The sequence below is a fragment of the Coptis chinensis genome, chromosome 5, assembly GCF_015680905.1.
Source record: "Coptis chinensis isolate HL-2020 chromosome 5, ASM1568090v1, whole genome shotgun sequence".
In the NCBI taxonomy this organism is placed as follows: Eukaryota; Viridiplantae; Streptophyta; class Magnoliopsida; order Ranunculales; family Ranunculaceae; genus Coptis; species Coptis chinensis.
Window position 1 is genome coordinate 13,031,126 of NC_141460.1, and position 14,827 is coordinate 13,045,952.

The window sequence follows — 14,827 nt, forward strand, 5'->3', positions numbered from 1 at the left end:
GGTAGGTACTTGGTTGGGATTGTTTCTTGCATCTCAACTGCTCTTCTCATAACTGATTATCACTCTTCCTCTTTGGAAAGCTTAAATCTTTAAACTTTTCCATGCAGTTCTGAGAATTATTTTGTGGCTACTTTTGTCAGATCTTGTAGCACTCTTAGTATCCATGATTCATGGCCAGATCTTGTATCGGTAATTAACTGTTGGATTTTTGTTTGTAATTCCGGTGACTGTGGGGTTGTGTGGTTGTGTGCTAAACCCATTGAAATCAAGAGGTGGTCTGATGTGATGCAGCGAGAGCTACTGGCAATTCCCGGTGTGTTTTAATTTGTGAGGGTGTTGCGATTTGTGGACTGGAATCTCAGCTAATAAGCTTCGACGGTTTGAGGACTGGAATCTTAGTTGAAAAGCTTTGATGGTTTGAGGATGGGAATCTCAGCTGAATAGCTTCGACGATTTTAATCTGGGATTGATTGACATTTAGCGATTGTACCACTATCGGAAACTGCAGTTCAGCTTGTGCTTTTCAAATGGGCACTGACTGGAAGGAGATGGTAGCTGCGATTATATGCCTGACGCGTTTGGCAATTACCTTGGTGCGTGGATGACCACAAGGGTGCTGGTTGCGGTGGGGCAGCCAACAACAATGGTTTCCAGGTCGAGAAGGTAGAGATCTGGTATCCTTGACCCGTGGGTCCTATGGGCATTTCATTGGGCTTTTCAGTTTTGGGCTGGAAATTGTTGGGATTTTTAACTAAGTTGGTATTTTCCAACCAATTTTCTTTACTTAGTACGCATGATTGTTACTAGTTGGGCAATGCCTAATGTGGTAACAACTTAGTTTATCTAAGCCTTTGTGCAAACTCGGGATGTCACGCATAGTGGGAACTTAATCCAGCCCAGGTGGTGCTTAACCCCTATTGTAACCTTATTATTATTATTATATATATTCACATTTTGCCTGCAAAGAAATTGTTTACGTGTTTTTGTGTATTCCAGGTCTTGTAGCTATTTATGTACTTAAAGATGTCATTTTGCATGAAAAACGAGTCAAGATGATTGCTAGAAGAGTTCTATATTTAAAGCCCAAGAATCAAGAAGAAAAAGCATTTTCAAGCCCAGTCAAAGCTGGGAAGTCAAAATTAATTCAGGTAGAAAAAGAACAGAAAAGTTAACAGAACTTCAAATGGACGTATCTTTGGACTCGGGCCTCGGAATTGGGTCTACTTTATGTCAAAACGACCGACTCGGAATAAGATTTCCAATGAACCCCCCCCCCCTTTTTGTACACAAGTAAGGATATATTATTATTATATAATAATAATATTACAGGATATATAAGTGCTTAAAGCTTAGGGTGATACATGACCATAGCTAATTAAACCGGTAGTAGGTCCTATGAGGATTTTCTAAGCATCTGATGAAGTTTGGCTTGGTGCAGCTCTAAAAGGATGTTCCTCATTGCATAGATGATCCCTTCTTTGATGTCGCATCAGCTCCAAAGTTAGCTTCACGATAGATATGAGAGAGTTTCCAAGAAACCATTTTCTGAGTTGCTTATAACCATCTTGTTTTGACGGTCCAAGGAATGTTCCCTTTGTTGAATGTTAGGATGGTAGGCTGTGAATCTGATTCAATCCATAGTCTTCTCCAACCTTTTGATGCTGCTATCTCCACCGCCATAACAATAGCTTCACATTCATCTTCGAAGTTGGTGGTAACTCCTAGAACAGAAGCCATTACCCCTAGGACTTGACAGTTGTGGTCTCAAAATATAGTTTCCACACCTCCATTCCCTGGGTTCCCCCTGGATGAGCTATAGTATTGGCTTTGACAATGTCAGGTTGGGGGAGATTCCAATAGACTTCTTTTGGGCAGCATGGTGGCTTAGGGATGCCTCTAATATTTAGAGAGTGAAGAACTTCCAAATCTTCCAAAGTATTAAACATGTGCCCAGTAGCAACCAACCTTGCAACTTGAACTCCTTTGATCACTTCATATTTGATAGGAATAAGATTCATCTTCTTCTCGTCAAATAGAATATTATTCCTAGTTTTCCATATATATGCCATTAAGTGCGCAACTCCTGCATTCAATAGTTCTTTTCTGATGGGGCAAGGAAGGTTTGGGGCAGAAATCACATCTTGCAAGGTCAACGAAGGCCTTACCTTGAAGACATCAGCGAGCTAGACCCATAATTCTTTAACTGCAACACATTCCCAGATTATGTGGTTAACACATTCTTCATCTTTTTTTACCAAGAAGCCATGTGTATTCCCTTCTTCTTGACTTTGTCATCAGTGGGCACTGCATTTTGTAGAAGTTTCCATACAAGCAATGTTATTATCGGTGTAGAATCCTGTTCCAAACCCATTTGTTCTAGTGGACCTTCTGTTCTTTTTCTAATAACATAAAAAACTTCTTTCACTGAGAACTTCCCATCCTTTGCTGGTTTCTAGATCCTGATATCGGTTGTTTCACCAGTTGGAGGTTGGAAAGCATTTAGATTTATTCCCACTCTTTCAAAAACTTGGTGGACTCGAGCTGGAATATGCTAATTGTTTTCAGTTATGATGTCAGCAACAGTGGCCTTAAAGTTTCTCCAATTGATGTCTTGTACTCTGTCTGCTATTGCAATTCCTGCCCAATCATCTTGCCAAATCGTGATGTTCTTACCTTGACCCACCTCCCAACCCATATGAGGTGCCATCTCTTTTAGTGCCCATTGAATGCCTGGCCATACTGATGACTTTTTGAAGTATGTAAGCCATCGACCTGATAACATAGAGAATTTTGCCTTCATAAAGTTACTCCATTCAGAATTTCCAGAGAGGAAACTCGAAGTGAGCTTCATGAGGAGGGCTAGATTGAGCTCTCTAAGCTTTCGAAGCCCGAGGCCTCCTTCCTCATATGGCTTACAAACCTTTTCCCACTTGAGTGTAATGCCTTTCCTTACAGTAGGATCTCCTGACCAAATAAAGTTTCTAATAACTACTTGACAGTCTTCCATACTTTTAGTTGGCCACCTATACACTGACATGTTATACACCGGAAGGCTGTTTAGTATAGATTGAGCAATGACTACCCGACCTTTGAAGGATAACATTCGACCAACCCATCCACTAGCCCTTTTTTGTACTTTATCAACCGTGCTCTGAATATTTGCCCTTGTGACTGCCTTGGAATATGGGAGCACCCAGTAGTTTTTTCTGGAAGGATGCCTTCACTAAACTCAAAGAGGTTGGATACTCTTTCCTTCTTTGCATCATTCATAGCCCCTAGAAACAACTTACTATTGTGATTTTTTATAAGAGTTAAAGACTTTCTTTAGCAACTTGAGACCTCGGATGGCTCAATTTGCAAATACAAACACATTATCAACAAATAAGATGTGAGTGAACGAATCAACAAATAAGATGGACCCGACCTTGCCCCAATTAGAGTTGTAAAAGTGAATGAAAAGGGCACTGAAGTAAATTCCAGCAGTTGTGGCCTCTTTAGATTTAACCTAATAGACTTTGAGCTCACATTAAAGGCCCAAAGTCCCCATTTTTGGCCCATGCACGAAAATGTAACCATAACCCTCTCCTATATAAAGAGGGTGAAGGCTAAATAAAACTTGGCTTCTCCCACATTAGTTTAGTTGTAATTTAGGGTTCTGTCTCTCTCCCTCTTTAGTTTAGTTTAGGTTTAGGTTAATTAGTTTTAGTTTGTAGCTTCCATTAGAACCTTTCAATAAAAGATTTAGTTTAATCAATTCAGTTGGTCCTTTACATTATGTCTTATATTCATTGTTTAGTTAGTATGATTCCGATGACACAAGGTTAAACCTCCATTAGAGGGGGTTTATGAAGCCATGTGAGGATGATTGGTAATTAGTTTTGTTATTGTTTTTACAATAGAGTTTCAAGTTCAATTCTTATGATTGTTTAGAGATAAAAGTTATAAGAGTTTAACTAGAGTTTAGAGCCACCATCAAAGAGATTTGTGGTGGAGTTAACTCTCATGCTAGTGGAATCTTGATCCGAGATGACTTGGTGTTCACTAAAGATCAAACAAGCAATTTGATAACTAACCTAATAGTCAATCGAATTGTGTGGTGGATTACCCCTATCTATATCTTTTTATCATCTTTAAATCACTATTTTAATATCTTAAATTTACTGTTTTCATCGCTTAAGAATTACTCTCTCATTAGTGGATTAGTTTATTTAGTCTAAATTCGTGTTAAATGCGTATAAGCAAGAGTGGAGAACACGATTACTGATAAGTGCTCAAAAAGTGCTATTTAACCCTCAATTATGCCTCTTGTTTAGCCATCTTAGTGGACTAATAGTGTTTGTAAGTTATGTTTTATGATTCTACAGGTCAAAGAGAGAGTTTTGTGGAATATTAGAGAAAAAGGGGTAAAACGGAGCAATTCGGAGCATTAAGGATCACATGTGAAGCCCGTGGACAATTATGGAGAAGGCCAAGGAATTGGAGCTATTAAAGATGCGACTTAGACCTATTTAAAGCCTATTTGGAAGCCCAAGGCCAAATGATTCGTTGCTTGGACCAAAGTCCGCAAAAGAGGATAGAAGGATAGAGCAGAAGAGACAAAATTGGCTAATGAGTCTGGGACACATGGACCGAGCGTCCAGACACATTGATCGCGTCTGAGATGCATGAATAGTGCATCCAGATGCATGGATCGACACTGTAGCCAATTTCTTCTCAGTTTTGGAGACGAAGTTGGACTCAAAAAGTCTATTTGTATTAGGAAACAAATGACGGTTTGGAATGCTTCTAGAGCTCATTGTAACCTCTATAAATAGAGGACCTAAGTGCCTCATGTAATTGGCCAATTCATTTATATTCTTGTCTCCAGAACTTGAGGCATAGAGAGATTAATAATAAAAGATCGGTTTTAACTAGTTGAGTCTTAATAAATTAGTCTTTCTAGTCTTATGTTCTTCGACTCTTCTTCTTCTCGTTCTTCGTGTTCTTCCTTCTTTATGGAAGGCTACTCTTCTCCTTCAAGGGAGGAGATGAAGCCAGTGCTTAAGGTTTAATGATTCTTTTGGTTCATGGTGTTCTTCAATCAGGTTAGTTCTTTATGTTTTTAGTTATTAGTTCCATTGCTCACACTAGGGGATGGAAGTATAGAATAGGGTTTATGTTTTGCAATATTAATATCATACTAGTGTTCTTTACTTTTCTTCTAGTAGTATAATTCTTTAGAGTTAGGGAAGTATTCTTTGTGTTGCCTTAGAAGGGGTAGCTCAGGGAGTGGCTGCCTAGGGGAAATATTCTCTATGTTTGCCTTAAGTGGTGATTCATTGAATGGCCGCCCTATTAGGAAGTACTCCTTCATGTTGCTCTTGGTAATACATTGAATGGCTGCCCGAGCTTACATAAAAGGAAAGAAGATATTAATAGCATAAACATAGGAACAACCTTAAGTAGAGTTAATTGTTAATGATGTTTTAGTCCAAGAGGCATCGGCACTCGCTCGATTGCCTAATTGTAGTCTACTTGTAAGAACAACCATGAAGCAGAAGGTCATAGATTAAAAGTATTGGTGGATTCTAATCTCTTGAATTCCCTCTCTTATAAATTCTCAATAGTTTAGCTTAATTTAGTTTAGTTTAGTTGAGTATTAGAATCTATAATCTCTACAATCATAGTTTTTAATCCCTTAAATCCCCTTTCCAGTCCTCTCCTTCACATAACATACACTTAAAAGTGGAACAGTACCCTACTCATCCTTTACTTATTGAGGGATAATTAAGTTTTGATATACTTCTGTTTTGTTCAACGACCATAAACCATCAACATACACACAAAAAGAGGCTTGTCAAATGGCGTCGCTGCCGTTTTAAGTTGTTTATGTTTAATGTTTTCTTTCAAGATTAAAATTTTAGATCTTGAGGTAATTTTAGCCGCATCATCCATCCTTTTAAGAAAGAAAGAAGCTTGAAGGACATCTCGAAGACAAGATCTACCATCCAGGTTAGTCGAATCTTCATTCTTTTTATTGCTTTCTTAGTATAGTTGCATCGTAGTTTAGTTTTATTGCTTTCTAGTATAATTGCATTTAGGACCTTTTCAACAATTGAAGTTGTAAGCCAACACAGCGAAACATCAAACTCTAGTGTTTCTTGTCTGAATCTTGACAAACGGACTATCGTCTGTGGGCAGTGGTACTTAAGCAATCCAAGTGATTCAAATAAGAGGCATCTTTAGACAACGGCGAGATACTAGCTGCAAAGCCCACCCCAGTTGAAGAAAAGTAGTTTTACATTTTAGTATAACTTAGAATAATTGCATACTATTCAAGCATAGTAGGATAGTTTTTTGTTATTTTCGCATAGCATTTTCTAGTGTATGCCCCGTCGTCCATATCATCGTCCAGTAAGAACACAACAGTGGACAAGGTTTAACAACCGACTCACAAGAATACTAGACAAGATTGATACAATGGCCGCACGTAATGAGGGAGGTGTTTTGGACACCAATAATCCTGAAGCTATCCCACCCATGCAAGCACAACAGAGAAAGAAGCTGAGTGATTTCTATTCACCAATCATTGGAGACCCACCTAGCAGTATTGTTTTTCCAGAGACAGAAGCTATCCAGTTTGAACTTAGAGCATCAGTAATCTCTATGCTTCTAAAGTTCAATGGTTCAGACAATGTTCATCCTTATATTCACATGAACAAATTTCTATCAGTCCTCAGAACTTTCAAGAACCAGAATATCAGGGATGAGAGTATCAAGTTAATTCTTTTTCCACTCTCACTCGAAGGTAAAGCATCCGAATGGTTAACTGCACAGCCGATCAATTCAATCAACAATTGGGAGAAGTTGAGAACAAAGTTTATGAACAAGTTCTACCCACCCCAGAAGACAAATGCCATGCAACAAGCCATCAGCAATTTCAAAGGGAAGGTGACTAAAGAATATCATCAAAGCTGGGAGAAATTCAATAATCTGCTAGTCTCATGTCCACATCATGGTTATGATAAGAGCACACTGGCTTATTTTTCTTTCGAGGGCATTCTACTATGAACAAGCAGATGATACAGTCAATGCATCAAGGTAAGTTTACATCATTGGATGGAGAGGAAGCCTACAACTTTCTCGAGAATTTAGTCAAGACACTTCAACAATGGAGTATTAGCAACGAGGACGTAGCTAGAGTGGAAGGGGTGCCGGAGCAATTTGGCAACCAAATTCAAGAAGACCCAAATCAAGCGATGATATTAATTATGGCAAGCCTATCAACAGGACTTGAAACTCTGAACAAGAAGTTTGATTAGTTCTCCATGAATCCTCTAAAAGCAAACAATTTCCAAGCTAAACCTCAGCCATCCAAGCCTTGTTATGCCATTTGTGAGCTATGTTACGATGAAGGCCACACCACCAAGAGTGTTCAGATTATCCGGATACTAATGCAGAGGCATGTAGTATCAACTCTTTAGGAAGAAATAACCAGTTCAATCAAGGACAAAATTATTGGAAGCCACAAAATACAAATCAGAGGAATTTCCCTCCAGGATTCCAAAATCACCAAATCGGTTCGAGAATAACCCGATGTCGGTTCCAAAACTGCGCCAAAGAACCATACAGAAATCAACAATCATACCAGAACCAGCACTACCAAGATAACACAAATAGAGAGTTAGTACCAGATCTTAGGAGTGGATATATTTCCCCTACGCCTCAGTCGAGTAAAGCAGTTATCCTACATCTGGAAGAAGCTATCACCACCATTGTCAATGAGCTGAAATAGACAAATCAAAGAACCAAGAAGTTGGAGAGTAACTTTAGTGTCATTCTAGGCCAGATAGGGCAAATCATTGCTTCCTTGACGGAAAGATCGAAAAGAGCATTACCAAGCTAGCCGGAGCCAAATCCGAAAGGAAGAGGTGTCCTGCAGCTAGATAACCTTGAAATTACTCATGAACAAGTTAATGTTGTTACCACTCTGAGGTTAGGCAAGAAACTTGATAACAAGATTGTCTATGAACCAGGAAAAGATTCTGCTGAGCCTGAGGTAACTTATGTTCCCACCATCCCACCCAATTCTAACATTCCAGATATATCTAGTGTTGTGCCACCCACTGAAGTAACTGTTGAGAGAGAAGCTGAAGGAACTATTATGGAAGTAAGTAAGAAGAAGCCATCACGAGTAACTCCACCTGTCACTCCACTATCTGTTACCAAGCCAACCGAAACCGAAAGAAGAGAACCGATATTGAAGAATCCGCCAGCACCGTTTCCTTTGAAACTAGTGAATACCAGAAAGGATGACCAGTACAAGGAGATTTGCGATGTATTTCAGAATTTGCATATTAATATCCCAATTCTGACCGCCATCAAGCAAGTTCCTTCGTATACCAAGTTCGTGAAAGATCTAGTGAAAAAGAAGACCAACATTTCGAAAGAAGCTTTTATCACTCAAAGATGTTCATCGTACCTACAGAATCTAGCGGTTGTGAAACTGAAAGATCCTAGAAGTCCAATTGTTACATGCAGAATTGGAGATTCTTTGGAGGAGCAAGCTTTATTAGATTTGGGTGCCAGTGTGAATCTTCTACCATATTTTGTCTACGAGAAGTTAGGCTTGAAGGATCTTAAACCGACTAATGTTACTTTACAGTTAGTAGATAGATCAGTAAAGATACCTAAATGAATCATTGAAGACGTCATAGTCAAGATCGAAGATTTCTATTATCCGGTTGATTTCATAGTACTCGACACAACACCTACATCTGGTAGGCAGATACTAATCATTCTAGGCATACCATTCTTGGCCACTGTAAATGCACTCATCAACTGTCGAAACGGTAATATGACGTTATCCTTTGGTAATATGAGAGTTGAAACCAATATTTTCCATACGTTACAGCAACCACAGGAGGTGTGTGCTATGAACGAGGTATGCATGATTGAAGCGTTAGCACATGATTATCTGACTCATTCATATCCTGCTGATGAGTTGTTGAAAGCTCTGACAGACTTAGACTGTGAGGAACTTAATGTCGAGGCAATCAATGCAATTTCGGATTCATCACCTGTCATGGATGACAGCAAGTTCAGAGAAAAGTTTGAATCGCCTATGCCTGATGGACCATCTAAAGAGCTTATAAAGGAGCCGCCTAAGCTAGAATTGAAGCCTTTGCCGTCTACACTCAAGTATGTTTTCTTGGGAGATTTGGGAACCTACCCAGTAGTCATTGCATCAGATTTGACTGAGGAGCAGGAATCCAGGTTAGTAGCACTTTTAAAGGAATACAAGTCAGCCATAGGTTAGACAATTAATCTTTCTAGTCTTATGTTCTTCGACTCTTCTTCTTCTCGTTCTTCATGTTCTTCCTTTTTATGGAAGGCTAATCTTCTCATTCAAGGGAGGAGATGAAGCCAGTGCTTAAGGTTTAATGATTCTTTTAGTTCATGGTGTTCTTCAATCAGGTTAGTTCTTTATGTTTTTAGTTATTAGTTTCATTGCTCACACCAGGGGATGGAAGTATAGAATAGGGTTTATGTTTTGCAATATTAATATCATGCTAGTGTTCTTTACTTTTCTTCTAGTAGTATAATTCTTTAGAGTTAGGGAAGTATTCTTTGTGTTGCCTTAGAAGGGGTAGCTCAGGGAGTGGCTGCCTAGGGGAAATATTCTTTGTGTTTGCCTTAAGTGGTGATTCATTGAATGGCCGCCCTATTAGGAAGTACTCCTTCATGTTGCTCTTGGTAATACATTGAATGGCTGCCCGAGCTTACATAAAAGGAAAGAAGATATTAATAGCATAAACATAGGAACAACCTTAAGTAGAGTTAATTGTTAATGATGTTTCATCCAAGAGGCCATCGACACTCGCTCGATTGCCTAATTGTAGTATACTTGTAAGAACAACCATGAAGCAGAAGATCATAGATTAAAAGTATTGGTGGATTCTAATCTCTTGAATTCCCTCTCTTATAAATTCTCAATAGTTTAGTTTAATTTAGTTTAGTTTAGTTGAGTATTAGAATCTATAATCTTTACAATCATAGTTTTTAATCCCTTAAACCCCCTTTCTAGTCCTGTCCTTCACATAACATACACTTAAAAGTGGAACGATACCCTACTCAGCATTTACTTATTGAGGGATAATTAGGTTTTGATACTCTTCTGTTTTGTTCAACGACCATACACCATCAACATACACACAAAAAGAGGCTTGTCAATTACTACTCTTTATCACATGATATTTGAGAGTATTATTATATATTGATTAACATGATTTAGTATTGTTCAAACACCTGTTTTTACATCTATAAAAACTTACTTAACAACAGGAGTAGGCTTATGGTGAACAGAAATGGCTTCTACCTTTTTGTGAGGGATCCGATTAGAGTTCTAAGCTAGGAATCAGGTTTAACCTCAAACATACTGGTAGCTTTTGCTGTTAAAGAAGAAGGAGCTGAGCAGGGGATATTGTTACCCCCTATTGTTATTAAGCTTGGATTGATCTTCTAAAAACTTATAACCTTCTAAGGCTCCTTTACTAAGGAAACTACCTCCATTCATTATATCAAGAACCTCCTTATTGTGATGTGAAAGCCAATTGAAAAAGGCATGAATAAGTGTCTTTTTTAAAAAAAGTTAAGCATGGGTTTTGGCAGACCCTAACCTGTATTCATGAAAATCTTGAGTACATTTTACCTTCCTTGTCCTCTTCTATGATTTTTGACAAACAATCATCAAAAGGAGGGAAAAAATACATACATTTTTTAGGTGTAGAGCTAGAAAAGAAATGACCGAGGGAGGCTAAGTGATCAGCTACCCTGTTTGTTTCTCGATAAACATGCTGAAAGGTTATCTGTTAGAATTTTGTTGTTAATTCCCTTATCTCCATTGTGATGTTCAAACAGTGCCATGGTGGTTTTGTTTCCTTGTTGAGAATATGGATCTCATTTAGGGAGTCTGAGGCTATCACGAGCCTGTAATTATCGATATGAAGACTGCCTATGTGACCATATTTTATACCTTGAAGCTTTTGAAAGAACACTGTGTTAGCCAAATTTATACTCTCCTCTAGATTATAGTTTTTTCTCTCTCCCTTATAGCTTCTCTCCTTTCTCCTCTATTTTCTTCTCAAACCTCTTCTTTTTATATCTTTCCTCCTGCTTTCCTGTTCGATGGTCTTCTTTTCTATCCCTCGATTGCTACCTGTCCACCAGTCGCTTTAGGTTTTGTGGCCTTGCTACAGGTGCTACAGAATCCTATTTCACTATTCTGTGTCCTTTTGGGTCACCGAAACCCTCCTGGCCCCTATGCCCCTCTGGAGTCCATCCCTTTAGGGTTTCGCGGACTGCATCCATTGCACCCTCTCCCTCCTACCTTATGCTACCTCCGGCTAGGAGACATGTCATCTTGATGGTCATGAATTAGTTTGATACAGATGCCCCCTCTCGGCCGGAACCACATGGAGAATTCCGTTCGGGGGACCGAGATATCATCCGGCAACTTGATCCACGATCCCTTATCCTTATTGCCTTTTCGTGCTGGCATGTGTTCTTTCTTTATTGGCATGTGTTTGCCCTGGCTCCACTCGCATACTTCCCATGCCACCACGCATCATGATTACCTGTAGAACCTGACTCCTTGTTGTTTGGAATCCACGCGTCACTCATCCTCTAGCCCATTTCCTTTGGCTCTTGGGTTTACGCACCCAGAGAATTATGCTCATACCTTTGACGCTTCGAATCCCGCTCAAACTCTTCATTTCCTCTCCAACTTCTTTACATTTCCTCATTCATTCAAACTTAACACCCAACTTCTCCTTCCTTCCTTTCTCTGTTCCGATCAACCCTCCCACTCTACTCTTCTTTCCTAGTGGTATTCCCCCTTGTTTTCGCTCAAGTTCTCTAAGCCTTCTCCCTCTTAGCCCGTTGCTACACTGCAAGTCAGGTTCATTCTTCTCTTTCTTTTTCTCTTTCAACTCTTTTCCATATTTTGTTCACTAGTCTCCGATAATCGTTGAACCCTCACACTTGCCCCTTAGGCTTTATCTCCTTCTTATATCGACCTCTTGTACTATGTGCCTTATGTCTGCTTTGGAGTCGGCAAGCTCGTCCACCGTTAGATCCAATGGATCGAAGACCCCACCTTCTAGGTCTAGTAGCCCCATCGCTGATAGGTCGGAGTCCCCGGCCTCTGGCTCAAAGAGCCCTACCGCTGTCCCCTTCACCTCGGGGATACCGTTTAAGCTTCCTCTTCCTCCCTCTTACTATCGCAGACCCAACCTAGACGCGGTCAAGGTAGCCTATGGCATCCCTGATGACATGGTCTTAGAACACGTGTCGGGAGTTACTCACTTTCCTCACCTCGTCGACCCGCGGCCGGGAAGTCTAGTTGCTACAGTTGGACAAATAGTGGCCGGCTTACGATTTCCTTTGTCCTTACTAGACGTGGAGGTATGCAATCATTTCAACATTCCACCATGTCAAGGTATTGGCAATTTATGGCATGTCATGTATGCTGCTAACTTCTATAACAAGATCAACTCTCCCAAAATCCAACTCGTGACATAATTGCCCACTATTACATAAAGAAGAACACCAAGTTTGGGAGTGTAGGCTATCAATCCTTTTGTAGTCGTCTGCGGAAGAAGTCTTTCGTTCTCCGCATCACTACTTCCGATAAAGTGTGGCACCACTATCCTTTGTATGTGTCCGGGAGATTTCTGTCAGCAGACATACCTCCTGAAGTTTCTCTAAGGCATTTACACTTTCTCCAGAGCGGTAAGTGTAGTTGGTCAGTTTATGTGTCCTTTCACTATTCTCATTGGTGTCGTGCTTAATTTCCTTTGATGCAGGTTAAAGATCTGACTCGCACTCTCAAATATACGCTGGTGTTTCCTCATAAATCTTCCAAAAGCTCCACAATTTAGGAAGTGACCAGTGCGACGTTCTTGGTATCGACCCTGACAAAGGCACTCCTCTTCTCCTAGACCCAGCTCTCAAAGATTTTGGCAAGTACCAAGGCCCTTTCTACCATATGCTGCTGCCCAAGGAAAGGTTACCCAAACCTTCTCCCCCCAGACCAAGAGGAGGGGCTACACCAAGAAGATCTCCCATACACAAGCTGTGGCCCAATGAGCTGCAACCTCTTAGTTTAACCCTCCTACTGCTGAACCTGTCTCGGCCATCCCAGCAGGAGCCCCCGCCTCTTACTCTTTCTTTGCTGATTGGGAAGACGATTTTAAAGTTGTCGGCTCCCCTTTACCCTCACAAGACATGGATGTCATGAAGATAAAATTGTGGGACAGCGACTCCGAAGATGAGCCCACTGACTTTGCGGCGAAGGGGCCACCCGCCAAAAATGCAAAACTACGAGGACTACCGCTGCCCCCTCTGCCCCAACCGCCATTGTACCACGGCCCGTGGCTCCCCCACGACGCCCGATCGGGCAAGGATCACATGCCCATTGGGCCCGAAGTCTGGCATCCCGAATTCAAAGCTAGGGATCGCACGGTCACCACCCGAGACTCGGCCCTAGACAATACTGTGGTGGCCACCACACTGTTATTCAGCCCCCATCTTCCTCGGGACCATCTACGACTCGAACCATTGCCGTGCACCGTGCTACTATCTATAATTGGTGGGAAAAGGTGTTACTCATTCCTAACTTGCCCTTGTGCTTTTTACTCGTAACATATCTAATGGTCCTTTTGTGTTCAGCTGAGCTTGGATATAGGCTACGTCATCCACGGCTTGACCAACACCCTGGACACCCTAGATGCGATAAAGCAGGAGATCAATGGGTCTGAAGGCTAGAAAGTGAGATATGCTCGATTGGAGAAAGAGCACGACGACGCTCGTCTCACAGCTCTCAAGTCGTACAATGATCTCAATTCCACAGAAGCGGCTCTCCGCCAGCAGATGGTTGAACTTCAGGCCAAAGTGGAGAGTAAGAGAGTAGCAGGGGAGGCCGCTGCTCAGCCTGCTTTTGACCAATTGCTAAAAGCCACCTCTGAGTGCTTCTGCGACTTGGCCGGAAAGAAAATTGCTAGGGAGCTCCACCGTCAGTTGGCGGAGCTCACTGCTACTGGGAGACTCCTCTCCTCGCCCTTCTCTGTTCTTGCCCCTGCCGCCGATCCCGCCACTACATCCACTCTGTTACCTAAAGGGGAACTCAACACTGTCCTTGTGACAGATGATGCGGTGGTGGAGATATCCGAAGGCTCGCCCATAAAGGAAGTGCCCGAGGATCAGAATCAGAAGGAGACGGCTAAGGAACAGTAGCTTGGAGTTTATTCTTCTATTCTTTGTTTAGATATGCTTTGCTTTCAAACTTTTTGTATTTATACTCTGTGTACCATATTTCTGGGTGTTCCCAGTGGGCAAGTAAGTGACTCGCTCTTTGCTAATTAACCAGTCTGGTGTGATACAATTTAATTATTATCTCTTTGGAAAATTATTTTGCCATTTTGCGTAAAGTTTTTGCAAAACTCTAAAATCTTCCGACTCGATAATCCGTATTTGAATTAGTTGTATGCTGCAAAGTTACTTGGGGGTAGCATAGTTTACCCCCAAGCTTGAATTTCCTCTCTTTGTTCATAAAGGGCACAACCCTCCCCATTTTTTGTCACCGGTGGAACCTGGTTGGGGCAGCTAAGTTTGCCCCTAAGTTAGTTTCGGGCCTCATCGTCTCTGAAGGGCTCACCCCCTCCCCCCCCCCCCCCCCCCCATTCCACTATCTTTCTCAACCGTGAGGTTGGTTGGGGACAACTCAGTTTTCCCTCAAGTTGGACTTGGACCTCATCGTCCGCAAAGGGCTCCCCGTTTTGTCAGCTGT